Here is a 14,425-nt window from a genome sequence, read left to right as displayed (position 1 = left end):
TTATTGTTCAGAAACCAGACCTATTATATTTAATACATGTTGTAATTCATTTTCATCATGTAATTAAGCATTTGGCTCTATGAGTTAAATTGTAATTACACATAAAAGAAAGCATAACATAGATGTAATTGCATTATGAACTCTGTGTACCTTGTTCATAGTTACTGTCAATGTACTATAAAGAATGTTTAGGATATCAAAACAAAGATATCTCAAAGCATTCAATAAATTAAGCACTGTTTTTTCAAATGTATTGAAACCTGAAATATCTCCTTTATTTTAAATAATTGTCTTCATTATTTTCAGTATGCCTTCTCTAAAATTTAAAATAAATCTGTATGTTTACATGTATGTTCTTGTGAACATACACTTTTGTGTATTATATAGTTGAAAGGATTTTTTTTCTGCCTTTGAATATCACTTTTATCCTAAAGAAAAGAGAGACTGGAACTTATACTCTTATACCACTTTATAAGGAATGGGTGGGAGAAAAGGTTTGATTTAGACATAAGAGGGAAATAAACCAGACACTTTGCCACAGTTTCATCATTAGTTTTGCATTATTTTATGCAAAGTTCTTATGTCAGCAGTATCAAAAGCTGTAATTGGGAAGGCACCCTCACCATACTCCCAAGGATGTTACTTCATGGGCAACACATCACCTTCACTATTCAAATCACATAGTGGTTGTATTTGCATAAGCTTATTTTTACTTTGTAAACTGGTTCTACATTCAGATAGTTTCAAAGATAGTGGTTTTGTTATAGACATCACTAAGAGCACAGGATTTAGATTTGATATACATGGAAAAATACAAATAAGCAAAAGACTCATAAGAAAGCTGTCATACTTCAGAATATTTCTGAATTTCCCTTGAAAATTTGTGCAGATATCTGCATCTGTTTTATTTGCATGGAAAAAAGAAACCTCAAAAAACATTATTAAGGGAAAATGTATTTTATTATTTACTGTTAAGAAGTTTATTTCTTATTATGGAAGATGCCTGGCATCGTTTCTCACATACTAAGCACTGCAGACCTACCTAGGTAGTGCTGAGGAGTTTCTAATGTTTCTTTAGATCAATGTCTGTATTCGTGGAAAATAAGATTCTAAACTAGGCTATCCAGAACATATAATTTACATACATTTTTATATATGTAAATTAATTTCTGCTATAACCTCTTTCTGTAACAAATAACTGCAAAACCCAGGCACAATTTAAATTAGGTTTGACTCAAAGTATAAAACACTGAGAATTATATAATGATGGTCTACAGACTTTCTAGAAATAAGACAGGAAATATAAATAGAAGTGAAGGATAAGTCATTTAGTCTTGCAAAACTAAAACCTATGTTAACATTGGTTAGATATTCAGGTAGTACTTTTAAGGGATGAAATGCAAAACAATTATTTTTCTTTGTTTAAATGTAGTAATGTGAAAGGAATGCCTGTGAACTGTAAGATCTCTTTCATTGATTGATGTTTTGTGGCACAGTAATATTACAGCCTACATTTTTCTTATTTCTCACATAAAATTTTCAAACTTGACTGATTTTTCAAAGTAGTCAGCAAAACTTCACTAAAATTAAAGGGCATTTTAAGTGTCTGTATATGATTTGCTGATGAGAGAACTCTTTGGTTTTAATTTTAAATATCCAGCTTTAAAGAACGTTAGTGATCTATGAAAAGAAAGAAAAATTATCTGTCCATGAAACTTTTGCTCCTAAGTTACTGAGATGTTTCTGAGAATCCTGTCCTTTAATGTAAAACAAAGATGTATTGACTAAATTACTGTGGCTGAGCTTTTTAATAGAAACCAAAAGCAAACACTTGCATGGAATGTTAGAATCTACCTCATCAGTACAGCATCTATTACTGTAATTAAAGGATTCAGGCTCATGCTGTGACTTTCTTTAAGTAATAGTAAGACCTTCACAGAATCACAGAATGGTTGAGGTTGGAAGGCACTGTTGGAGGTCACCTCGTCCAACCCCCCTGCTACAGCAAGACTGCCTACAGCCAGTTGCCCAGGACTGTGTCCAGGTGGCTTTGGAATATCTCCAAGGATGGAGACTCCACCACCTCCCTGGGCAACCTGTGCCAGTGCTCAGTCTCCCTCACAGTAAAAAAGTGTTTCCTGATGTTCAGAGGGAACCTCTGGTCCTGTCACTGGGCACCACTGAAGAAAGCCTGGCTCTGTCCTCTTTGCACCCTCCCTCCGGGTATTTATAGACATTGATAAGATCCCCCTGAGCCTTTCCTTCTCCAGGCTGAGCAGCCACAGCTCTCGCAGCCTTTCCTTATCGAAGAGATGCCCAGGTCCCTTCATCACCTTTGTGGCCCTTCACAGGCCCTTCTTTCCAGTCCATCCATGTCTCCGTGGTACTGAGGAGCCCAGAACTGGACACAGCACTCCAGCTGTGGCCTCGCCAGGGCTCACCAGAAGGGAAGGATCACCTCCCTCCACCTGCTGGCAACACTTTGTCTAATGCAGCCCAGGACACCATTGGCCGCCTTTGCAGCCAGGGCCCATTGCTGGCTCATGTTCAACCTGGGTCCACCAGGACCCCCAGGTCCTTTTCGGCTGGTCTGCTTTCCAGCTGGGTGGCCCCCAGCACATGGAGCAATGGTAGCTTAATTGAAAGTCTACATTTCTCAGATCTTCTGAGAATTCAATAAGAACATGCAGATAGATGTTAAAACTTAATCCTAGAAAAAACACATGTATACAGAATACTCTGCTTTCAAAGATGAAAAGCATCAGTGTTTTGTGTAATGGGATTTAACGTAGGGCAGAAAGGAGTTGTTTTACTGTGGTAGTAATATCAAAGTTTGTACCCTGATTCTACTGCATGTGTATTTTTTTTCTCATTTGCATCAAAAAACAAAGATAATATACATTTTTAATAGATTGTCAGCCTGCTTTTTGCCTGAACAGTGCAACTTTCTGTACATCACACAAATTAATAAATTTTTTTGCTGGAAAATCTACAGCAGTAACAGAATCCCTGAAGGACTTGGAGTTGGATTTGATGATCCTTTTGGATCCCTTCCAACTTGAGATATTCTATGATTGTGTGATTCTATGACAGTGTATTGTGAACATTAAAACCTTAACAAAACTGGCATAGTCTAGTCCCGTTTGACTGGGATGCCCTTCTGTACTGTGTGTTGGCATACAACTGTCTCAGGGTGTTTCAGGGTTCTTCTTTTTCCTGCTGGTGGCAAGTCATGAGCTGGAAATCAAATGACAAGGTCTGAAATTTGATCATTCTCCATCATCCTTTCCCTACCATTATCTGTGGCTATCGCTTCTCCTGTTTTGCTTATATTAACTTACCTTGTGACCTAAAGCATTTAAGTGAGGAGCAAGTATCCTGTAGAGCTTCAGCGACATAGCTTGAGGAAGGCAAAACCAGTAAAGAGGTACTGGAACCTGTGCTGTAGCACTGAATATCTGACTGTCACACTGTAGAGGATTGCTAAATCCAATGTCAACATGATGTGGTTGGTGAACTGGAGTAAGAGTGAGTTCAGTGGCTGTTTACTCTGCATGTCACTGCTGTAGTGTTTCCTCGGGACATGTACATACACACATGCAAGTTGTTTCTTATTCAGAAAATCCTTTAGTAGCAAAATTATTGACTGATGTTCACATTACTAAAAGCTGAGTATTTTTACGTATAAGATACGACATTTACTAGTAAGTGCAAAATATTCCCATGAATAATTTAAGTTAAACCAGACCCGTCAAAGTAAATGAATAAAGTACAATTTACAATGCCTTATTCTGCCATTTCTTATTGTGTGTATTTACTTCATCTCTAATTCAGCAGACTAATCTGTGCTAGGCTCACTGTGATTTGAGAGAATGTGCAAAAATGTCTGTTAGATGACTCCAGAAGTTACTGGTTTTGCAGCTAGCAGCCCATGTACCAATTAGAAAAACTAACAGCATGTAAAGAAAATCTACACTTTTACACGAGTGATTGTAAGTGTTTTGTTCAGTACTTTGGTCCTCTGAAGTTATTACCAGGTATAACAATGAATTTTGTCTGAAAGCACTCTCCACATTTGGTATTCATATGGCTTTAAAAGTAAAACAATAGTATCTGAATACCCTTCAGTATCTATGTTAGCTACTAATGAGTTTACAGACAGGAAAACTGAGGCAACGAGTGGGTAGGTAAATTATCCAAATTACTGATAGCCTGTAGAGAAAGGCATTGAACCCAGGCTGCACTGGTTTCTGCAAGTACCGCCCTGTACTTTTTGCTTCTGTATTACAAATTGGTGTTTTCAGCAGTGTGGTGGGTTGGAAGATACACTCATTATGGAAAAATAATGGTACTGGATTAAAACTACTTAAAGTTTTCCTGGTAGTGCCATACTTAAGTTATCTAATCATTCAAGCTGGTATCTTGTGTAGCTCTGATCCTGATGCAATTTCAGACTCTGCTGTAAACTAAAAAGAAAATTACCATTTAAAAACAGTACTCTCCTGAATGAGTATCGCCATGTTTAAACAAAAAGCAAATTTCATACCAACAATTTAAAATAATGATGATGGCAGACATTTTAAATCTCATTGCTTATATGTTTTTTGCTCTGTTTGAACTACATGGGATTTTTTTGGTGGTGGTGGTGGTTTATTTTTCCTGCTCACAAAATATTCAGATATTTTACTTTGATGATCTGTTCACTGGGCTCACTGACTTAAACAGTCTCCATTCTGACTATCCTGTCACAGTAGAGTTTGTGATTTATCTGTTTTTATATCCATAAAGATACAGCCTTAACTAAGTGGTCTCTTGCATAATCAGACTGGCTTGGAGTTCACTAAACTATCTTGCGTTGTGTATCTCAATTAATCTTGCAGACTGTGGCTAATCACATCCCCACCAGGCAGGCTCACATATCTCACCAAGCTGGATTATTAAAATCCATATTTCACCTTAACAGCCATGTGTGTGAGATTAGTTTCTAAGTAGTAATGCACCTGCCATAAATACCTCATATCTGGTATCTTCTGAAATACTGCTGCTGTCAAAGATGAAAAAGCATGATGTGCATTCAAAACTAGTTTACATTTCTTTTTTATGGGCAAGTGATTTTTTTCTTGGGTCCTTTTCTTTGTTCTGATATACCTGAAAATCTACAGAGCACAGAAAGTAATGAAGACAGAACTTGGTAAATGATATATTCTGGAAGGATTGATAGAAGAATATGATTATATAAACTTTATTCATTTTTTATCATTTCAAGTAAAAGCTTAAGTGAGAAAACCTGCATTAATTTAGGTTCATACCATTAGTCATACATTAAGGGCTAAATTCCATTTTACAGTGAATCTTTTAAAATCTGGAGTAACTCCAGTAAGCTCAGTTGGCCTAGAAATTGCCTTAGCATTGTCATTTTACTAATTAAATCCTAGGATAAAACACTTTCCATGCTATCAGTAGACTATTAGCAGAAGATCCAGACACTGAATCTCAGAGTTTCAAGTCTCTCGAGTCTGTAAAGGCAACTGATGCTGCACTTCATGCCCCATACTTTTAAAAGGCAGAATTTCTGTTTAACTCCCTGTAGCCCTCAATACAATTGCTGCACTAATGCCTGGGATTTGCAGTAAAGACCAAGCAGACTTTTTCTCAGAACCTCACTTAAAAGATGTTTTTGGTTTAACGGGCCATCAGAAGAGTTAAAAGTGTACAGCTGCAAGCAAACAGGCTTTGCACAGAATTGCTAAATGTGATGATGCTTTATTTAAAGGAAGTGCAAGAGATTAGCATGTTTATTATTCTCCTAATGCACTGCTCCTTAATCTAACTCCTCATTCCCATGGGAGTGCATCGAGGTCTATCTGCATTCAGGCAAGCAGCGTTTGTTTCATAGCCCTCTGGTAGATGCAGGTCCGGCTGCCTGGTGGGATCGATGGGCACAGTCCCTGCCCTTTCACAACTTTCCAGGCTTTCTGTCAGGCGAATGCCTGAAAAGCCCCTGTTTGGTGCTCACAGATTCTTGACAGATGAAACTGCTGTTCTGGGAATTTACAGCATGATTACTCAATGCTTTCAAATGAGCAAAAACTGTGGTTTAGAGCAGCTACATTTCAGCGGCATCTTTGTTGACCTTGTAGTGTTGGTGTGTGCTCCTTGGAATTTCGGTGCTTGGAGGAGGTAGGGAGGCAGTGGAGAAGGAGAGGGGCTAGATGCTCCAAGCATAAGCTGGAGTTTTGTTAAGGACCATATAGTGAATTCATAACTTTACATACAAACATAGGTTGCATAAGCAGACTTTTCAAAACCTCATATTTATGCACAATGTTTCTTTAAAAATCTTTCTCTCATTCAAATGTATATGCAGACTGACAGAAAATGCAGTCAGAATGCTTCTGCTTTCACAGCTTCCAATTGTCCTTCAGGTCTACCAATTACTCAATAATTATGTTAAAATAAATTTGGTTTAAGGGTTTAAAATTACAGGGATAAGAATCAGATTATTGCAAGAGAGCAGAAAAATAAATGCATGTTTAAAAATTTAGTGCCAGTTGATGATTATGTATATATTCAGCAGCATAATTTCAAGGGTACAGTTTAAACATACAGAAAAATCTATTGGGAAATCACACTTGCTTATGCATTACATATGCCCTAGTAAAAAAAAAGCAACTGATTGTGCCATATATTGCAAATGTGACTGATAAAATTTTGAAGTTGCATTTCATAATGTGTGCTCCCTGGTACACTGAATTCTGTATAACAGTAGTGGTCCATTTTTAAATTTTCCTAAACACTATTTTATTTTTACATTACAAGTCCATCACAATCTGAGGGAGATGTTTGGATTTACTGTTACTTATCTTTTGCAAACCTTCATATGAAATATATTCCATTATCAGTCACAAATTGCTGCTAATGTTTCAAAGTATATCACAGAAAGAGGCAAAATGCATCAAGACAAATCAGACACCATACAGCTGGGTAACTGCTGAACACCCTCCAGAGACACACAAACAAGAATAAGAAATATGCTGTAAGTCCTGAGGTCAAATGCTTTACCTAAGAAGTACATTAATCCCCTAGAGAAGTGCTGCTTTGAGAGTTTAATTTCTCTTAGGCGATAGAAATAAGGAAAACAAAAAACAGCAAAAGCCATCCAACCCTATGCATTCACTGACATAAAATACCAGGGGGTATAATATTGTGTTTGTTTGTCAATAATATAGCAGTGTCTAGGAGTTTGTTGTGATGTGCATTTTACAAATTCAGAACAAATAACTCCTTCAAGGAATATATCACCAAAAAATCCATAGTCAGCAGAAGAGCAGACCAACTGCCTAATGTAACAGAGAACAGTAACTACACAGGGTCTTCAGATTTGGTCATAGGTAAGTGAAGCCACAACTTTATAGTTTTTATATGAATTACTATGATAATCAGTGTTGGATTTCAGATTGAACAAATCACAGCAAAGTAACTGACTGCCCCTAACTAGTTAGGTGCATGTGGTGATATTTGCATAAAGAGCTAGACTGATATTGTGACTAAACATATTCTTAATATTAACTGTCCTTAATGACAGTGTTTAACTGCACATAAAGGTGATTTTTTTTTTTTTTCTTCTCTAATACCTTTTGGCTGTTTGGTTACTGAGAGCTGACCATGGAAATCCTTCCCCTGGTTTGACATCACTCTACCTGCAGAGCCTGATAAATTATGTTATTAGTATCAAATCAGTGTTAACCATTGTTGGAAGCAGGGAAAAAAAGTGGTTTAAAGTTTTAAATTTTAAAAGTTTTAATTATTAAAGGTCTTTTCATACATTAACTGCCTTAATTTGCATGAAAAATGTGAAGACTACTAGCACTTGCCTCAATTTATTGCATTCATTTGCTTCAAATTACATATAAGGCAGCTTAACCAAACTAAGCAATCTGCAGAACGATTATAATTCTAAATATATACTATTTAATTGTCAAGCAAGCAGAGTCATACATAAAAGGGGATACTATTGCCCATGGAAAATCTTTGGAATGAAAGGGATCAATTCAAAGGCTGTTTGTTCAGCATTAAAATGTTTTTACTCACAGTATCTTCCAAATGCCTTGTAAACCACTTTCAGGTAACAGTTTTACCTTGGACTTTCAAAATACAGATCATCTGGCTTTAGCTGGAGATAGAGGAAAGAGGATTTGGTGTACTAAAGGATCGCGAAGGTTTGCAACAAGCAAGCAGAAACAATTGTAGGTTTAGACCCCAAAACCACCTGCAGCATGCTCAGAAACTACCACTCAGATCTGTACAGAAAATCAGCCTGTAGACTGTCCATCATCAGGGAGCTTACAGAGAGAATAAAGCAGTGCTAAATTTTGCTCTTAAACTGTTAATTTCTATGAAGAACGTTACATGAATGTGAGAAAACACAGATCATTTCAGAATTCCTTGAATAAGTGAGAAACTGAACTACAAGACAAAATCTTTGTATTTAACCAGGTCTTGAAAAAAATCTAGACTCCTGCTTTTCCACATTAATGCCATTATCATGAAGCTCTCTTGTATTCAATCCTCTGCCTGAAGAATTCTCAATTAATTAGCTAGAGAAGATTTGACCAGAAAACCTGAGGGAACCAGTCCCAAGAACAATATGGGCCTCATGTTTAGGCTGTCGCGCCAAATAGGAGGTTTAATTTCCAGACTTGAATCTGAATCAGAAAGCCAGGAAATTTGAAACTATTCATCATATTCACATGTAGCTTTGGCTTCTGTTCAACCCCAAAGTACTACCTGCCTAAAAGTTTTTGTTAAAGCATGCCACCAGCTCTGTGCTTTTCTTTACATCACTGTGTAGTAAAAGGTAATGCAGTATATTCTGTATCATGTTATCTGTTGTCCTTTCTGTGTCAGCCTGCTAACCACTAATGATGTTCAAAAAGCTGAGTCCATAGAACACACACCTGCATCATTCCTGCTGTTGATCTGCTGTGCCAGTTGTTGTCCCATCCTGGGATTAAAATATCCAATGCTGTGTTATTTTAATAAAAGCTGAGGTGACAAAGCATGCACCTGTGTTTTTGTTCTCTCCACCTGCTTGCCCTGGTACTGTGCTGTCTTTTCTCACTGCAGTAGCAAAACCCATGTGGCCACCATCAGTGAAAGTACTGTCTGCTACATACAGATTTAAATGTTATGCTTCAGTTGAGGAGAAAAAAATGAATATTCAAAGGCAGTGAATCCAGACAGCTGTTTTTACAAGTTATTGTTGTATCATAAACAATTTTATACTTGATCCTCTCTTTTAGATCATGAAAGGATTACCTACTGATCTCAGTGAGGGTCAACTTTGGACATGCCAGCAGAAATAACAGACTATATATTTAAAAAAATATTGTTTGGAAAAAACAAAATCAAAACCCTCCAAAATCCCTGTACACAGTAGAAAAATTATTTTTTCCAACACCCTTAATCAACTTGATGATTTGAAAAAAAGATTGGAATAACTGTTTAAGGAATGTCCATGTGTAATTCCATCAGTGGCTGTAAATGAATGTGAACAGTAAGTAGGTATGGTACTTATCTGGTTAAAAACATGATTGATGCTGCAAACAACAGAGAGTTAAATATCATCACAGAATCACAGAATCATTCAGGCTGGAAGCGCTCTCAGGAGGTCTCCTGTCCAACCTCCTGCTCTCAGCAGGATCAGATACAGGGACAAAAGAGGTTACTCAGGACATTTTAACCAGTCAGGTCTTGGCAACCGCCAAGGACAGAGACTGCACAGCATTTTGGGGCAACCTGTGTCACTGCTGGACCTTCCTCACTGGGAAAAAGTTTGTCCCTATATCCAGTCTGAACTTCTGTCTTACCAATTTATGTCCAATGTCTCTCACCCTCCCACGCAGCAGCACTGTGAAAAGCCCGGCTCCATCTCCTCAGGGACCTCCCGCAGGCACTGAGGCTGCTGTTAGGTCCCCCCAAAGCTGTGTCTGCTCCACGCTGAACAAGCCCAGCTCCCTCAGCCTCTCCTCGCAGGGCAACTGCTCCAGCCCCACCATCTCAGTGGCCTCCCCTGGCCATTTGGTCGCTGTCTTTCTTGTAGTGGAGGGTCCAAAACTTGACACAGTATCTAGATGAGTTCTTACAAGAGTAAAAGGGGAAAACCACTTCCTTGGGTCTCCTGGCTCTGCCCCTTTTCCTACAGCCCATGGTGCTTTTGGCCTCTTTACTGCCAGGGCACCATGAGGCCTCATGTTTACCCAAGGGCTTTTACTGCAGAGCTGCTCCCCAGCCTGTAGGTCTGCAGTAGCAGCTTTTGTAACCAAAATATATCAGTGGAGAATTAAAGATAAAACCAAAACCTGACCATTTTTCATCTTCACTTTGAAGAGGTAAAGGCAAACAAGTTCAAATAATAGATTAATAGGACAGGCCTAATTTAAAAGGCAGAAAATGCAATCCATTTTTGTAACAATTGTGATAAAAGAAATATGTGATCTTGCTGTTTCTGAAACAGCACTAACCTCAGACCATTCTTCTAACACCATTAAACTTAAATGTTGGTCTTGCAATTATGCACACTAACAGAACAAGAGAGCCTGCAGGCACAAAATTACATGACTTAATTTAATACATGATTGTTAAGGCATGTGAAAGTGTGTGTGTATTTAGCCCAATATGACCTAAATGTGTTAGACAGATATGCAGGAATAATAAATTAAATTTAGCAAGCTTTAATAGAACTATATGCACAGAGATGTCATCCATTTCCACGCCACCCTATGTCATCCTTGCTGCACTCCAGCTCCACAGGCTTCTATCATTCCTACTAAGTGTAAAAAAGTCGGCATCTTTTCTCTCTCTGTTACCATTGCCACTCAGAACAATATTGTTCTCTAAATTGGTCTTTGAGTTTTGTACATTTGAGAAATAAGCCACTCCAGAAAGGTACATCAATAGGATACAGGTGACCTGTGATTCAGTGGAACCTCTCAGGACACTAAAACCTTCTCTGTGTCTAAGTGTACAATAGCTGTTTTGTCAAAGGCTATACTTAGGAGGGATTGCAGTTTCACTTAACTGAAAGAGAGCTGTTGTCTTCACTGACAGCATTATATGTTTTAAAAATAGATTCACTTATTTTTCTCACATATCTTTTTTTTAAGGTACTTTTTTTTTTCCAGGCAGATTGCTAAAAAATTTTGATCATAGAGTACTGTGATCCTCCATATTGAGGGGTGTTACATGTGGTCATGGTTTCTGGCAGCTCTAGAGCCTGGGGGTTTCCCCCTGCGTGGCCGCTGGAGCCCAGCTTGGTGGACCAGGGGACCTGGGGGTCTCCGTCCCAGGCCAATGGACACGGCTGCTGCTTCCCCCTTTGCAGGTTCAACCAGAAGCAAGGCTGAATGTGTATGACAGAGACACACACACACAAACGCAGAGGACACACAGAGGATGCTGACATGGACAGTTACACAGGCTGCCATGCAGAAGGCACTGCCTTGAACTGCATCCTCACGGAACGCTAACAGGACACACAAAATGTAAGCACAACCAGCCAAGCACTCTTCCTCCTCTTCAGCTGGTCAGGATTGAAGTTCACTGGTGAAAGCACACACACGACACCGTAGATTCACAAGCACACCCACATTTGCAGATCCCCAAGTACTGGCATGGCCCTGAGCCCTCGTACCTGCCACACTGGGTGCGTCTCCTCCTCACCTGCTAGTCCAGCTTGGGGCTTGCTAGCAAACACATCCTCATGTTCCTCTTGTTTACCCCTTCTTATCAGCTACAAACTCTAGGTGACCGCCTCCAAAGCTGTGCCTGGAGCTTCTTAATGGCCTATCAGTTACTGACTGGAGACTTTGGTCTTTGGCATCATCTATGTTATCCTGTGCCTATCAGGTTTGTGTCTCCAACTGCTCTTGTTCATTACTTTCCCCTTTACATATTATCCCCTTCTGCATTGCAAAGGTCCTTGATTGGATGACCTTAGTGAAGTAGATATTCTCAACTTCCACGTACCCTTACACTCTGTGAACATTATGTTGCTATGAACATTAAATACATTATTTGGCTTTGTGTGTATTACATATACATTAATCAGGGTAGTATGAAGTAACATGGTTTATATTTTTGGTACTGATGAAGAAATAAGATCTGCTGTGGTCTTCAAGGAACTACATTTTGAAAGTGTTATACTATAGATATTTCTGAACCCCCAAACACCATCTTTAAATATTTTTCTATTTAGATTTTTCTTGGTCTTTCAGGACCTGTCAAAATGATGTAGTATTATATTAGTGTCGTGGTTTAACCCCAGCCAGCAACCAAGCACCACGCAGCTGCTCGCTCACCTCCCTCACAGTGGGATGGGCGAGAGAATCAGAAGGGTAAAAGAGAGTAAACTTGTGGGTTGAGATAAAGACAGTTTAATAGGTAAAGCAAAAGCCATGCATGCAAGCGAAGCAAAACAAGGAATTCATTCACCGCTTCCCATGGGTGTTCAGCCATCTCCAGGAAAGCAGGGCTCCATCACGCTTAACCATTACTTGGGAAGACAAACGCCATCACTCCGAACATCCCCCTGCCTCCTTCTTCCTCCCCCAGCTTTTATTGCTGAGCATGACGTTGTACGGTCTGGAATATCCCTCGGGTCAGTCGGGGTCAGCTGTCCCAGCTGTGTCCCCCCCAGCTCCTTGTGCCCCCCCAACCTCCTCGCTGGTGGGGTGGGGTGAGAACCAGAAAAGCCCTTGGCTCTGTGCAAGCACTGCTCAGCAGTAACGAAAACATCTCTGTGTTATCAACACTGTTTTCAGCACAGAACCAAAACATAGCCCTATACTAGATACTATGAAGAAAATTACCCCAGCCAAAACCAGCACAATTAGTCTTGCTGCTCCATTGGCTTTAATAAAATTAGCATTACACATTGCAATTACATTACTAAGCTCTCCTTTTGTTTTTAAAAGTAAGACAAAGTTTAACAAGAGTATTTTAACATGTTATCCCAACACTATTTTTAATTTTCTCTATTGTTATATGCATTATATAATTTCTTACTCATTTATATTACCATCCTAATGTTATATTCTCTAGAAACATCAAAAAAGGGAGAACATATTTTTCTCTAAATTGGTCTGGTTTGATGGATAGTACTGAAGCATTTTTGAATGATGTAGAGGCAACTTCAGAACTGGTTTCCTTTTATTATGATGGCTAAAAGCATATAATCAGAACTCCATAGACTTGTCACTAGCAAGAATCCCTTTATTAAATTAAACATAATCTGATGCTAGTTTATAAAGAAGGAAGAACTAAAAATATTTTAAAAAATCATATGGTAAACACAATCTTAGCTTAGATACCATTTTTAAGCACAATTCACGTTTTTTAAAAAAGGACAAAACTCATGTTTTGCTTCTGGTTTCAGAACTAGATATATTATGTGGGATTTATTTTAGTGATCTTCAGGTTTCCACTTCTGGACTAGTCACCTTCAATTCTGCTCATAATCTTGGGAAAGAAGGGCACTCTAAGAATAGAATTCACCTACTTTGGTGGGATATTAATTATGCTCTTCACCTGAGATATGTTTATTTTTCTTCACTCATTATAAAACATCTGTGAATGACTTGCATAATGTAGACACCTGCATTTGGCTGTGTGAATTCCATCCAATTACTTTTTTACTACAGGAGTGATGTGTTGTCAGTTCAAGTGTTTTTAATGTTACAGGGGATGCACTGTTTATCATGAAATGTAGTTTTCTGAATTCCACACTTATCTATAAGTCCCACATTGCAGGTAGCATTTACAGTTCCCTCAAAAGTGAACAGAGATATGAAGATGCATTTGAGGGTAGAATTTTGATCAAAGAAAATGGTAATGTGGAACAGTTTGTCACTTTCACTTTTGGAGTTCTTTAATGGGTTTAAAATTAAAATAGCTCATTAGCTGTTAGATTTTTCAGTTGATCAGCTAATTTTAGCTATCTACTTTCTGACCATGACTGTAAGAAAGCCTTATGGCATAACCATGTTTCAGTGACTTTTTTTTTTCCTTCCTCCCTGAAATTTTTTTCAATGTGAAATTTGAGAATTTTGTACATTTCTCTGGTATTTGCATAAGTGGGACAAGATTTACCAGTACCAGACCTGCCATAATGCCATAGGAAAACCCAAATCCATCCAGTGTGTATTGTCTGATAGCATAGTTCTGATCCAGAAGCATCATATTCCTTTTCAAACTGTGGTGTGCCATCTAGCTACACTGTCACAGTAACAGGGCCTGGAACAAAAGACTAAATAAGTCTATATTTTGATTTCTGAATATTATTGCTGTCATTTAATTTATACATATGTATGCAAAACTGTTAACAGACTTTACAAGTCACAATACTTGAATTGAATATTTTTGTTAT

General features: G+C 38.3%; 1 protein-coding gene and 1 long non-coding RNA gene across 4 annotated transcripts in view; one reads left to right on the top strand and one right to left on the bottom strand.

Annotated features, from left to right (window-relative positions):
* The window catches only part of CNTN5 (contactin 5), a 673,487-nt gene that overhangs the window by 359,663 nt on the left and 299,399 nt on the right, over window positions 1-14,425 (top strand). The gene's annotated exons all lie outside the window — the stretch shown is intronic.
* Window positions 11,573-14,425, bottom strand: part of LOC121232448 — a 77,224-nt gene continuing 74,371 nt past the window's right edge. The window contains exon 4 of the long non-coding RNA XR_005930897.1: window positions 11,573-11,678. This is a non-coding gene — a long non-coding RNA (uncharacterized LOC121232448). The remainder of the gene's footprint in view (window positions 11,679-14,425) is intronic.

The sequence above is a fragment of the Aquila chrysaetos genome, chromosome 19 (assembly GCF_900496995.4).
Source record: "Aquila chrysaetos chrysaetos chromosome 19, bAquChr1.4, whole genome shotgun sequence".
In the NCBI taxonomy this organism is placed as follows: Eukaryota; Metazoa; Chordata; class Aves; order Accipitriformes; family Accipitridae; genus Aquila; species Aquila chrysaetos.
The sequence above is the reverse complement of the archived record's forward strand: the minus strand, read 5'-3'. Positions and strand labels throughout refer to the sequence as shown.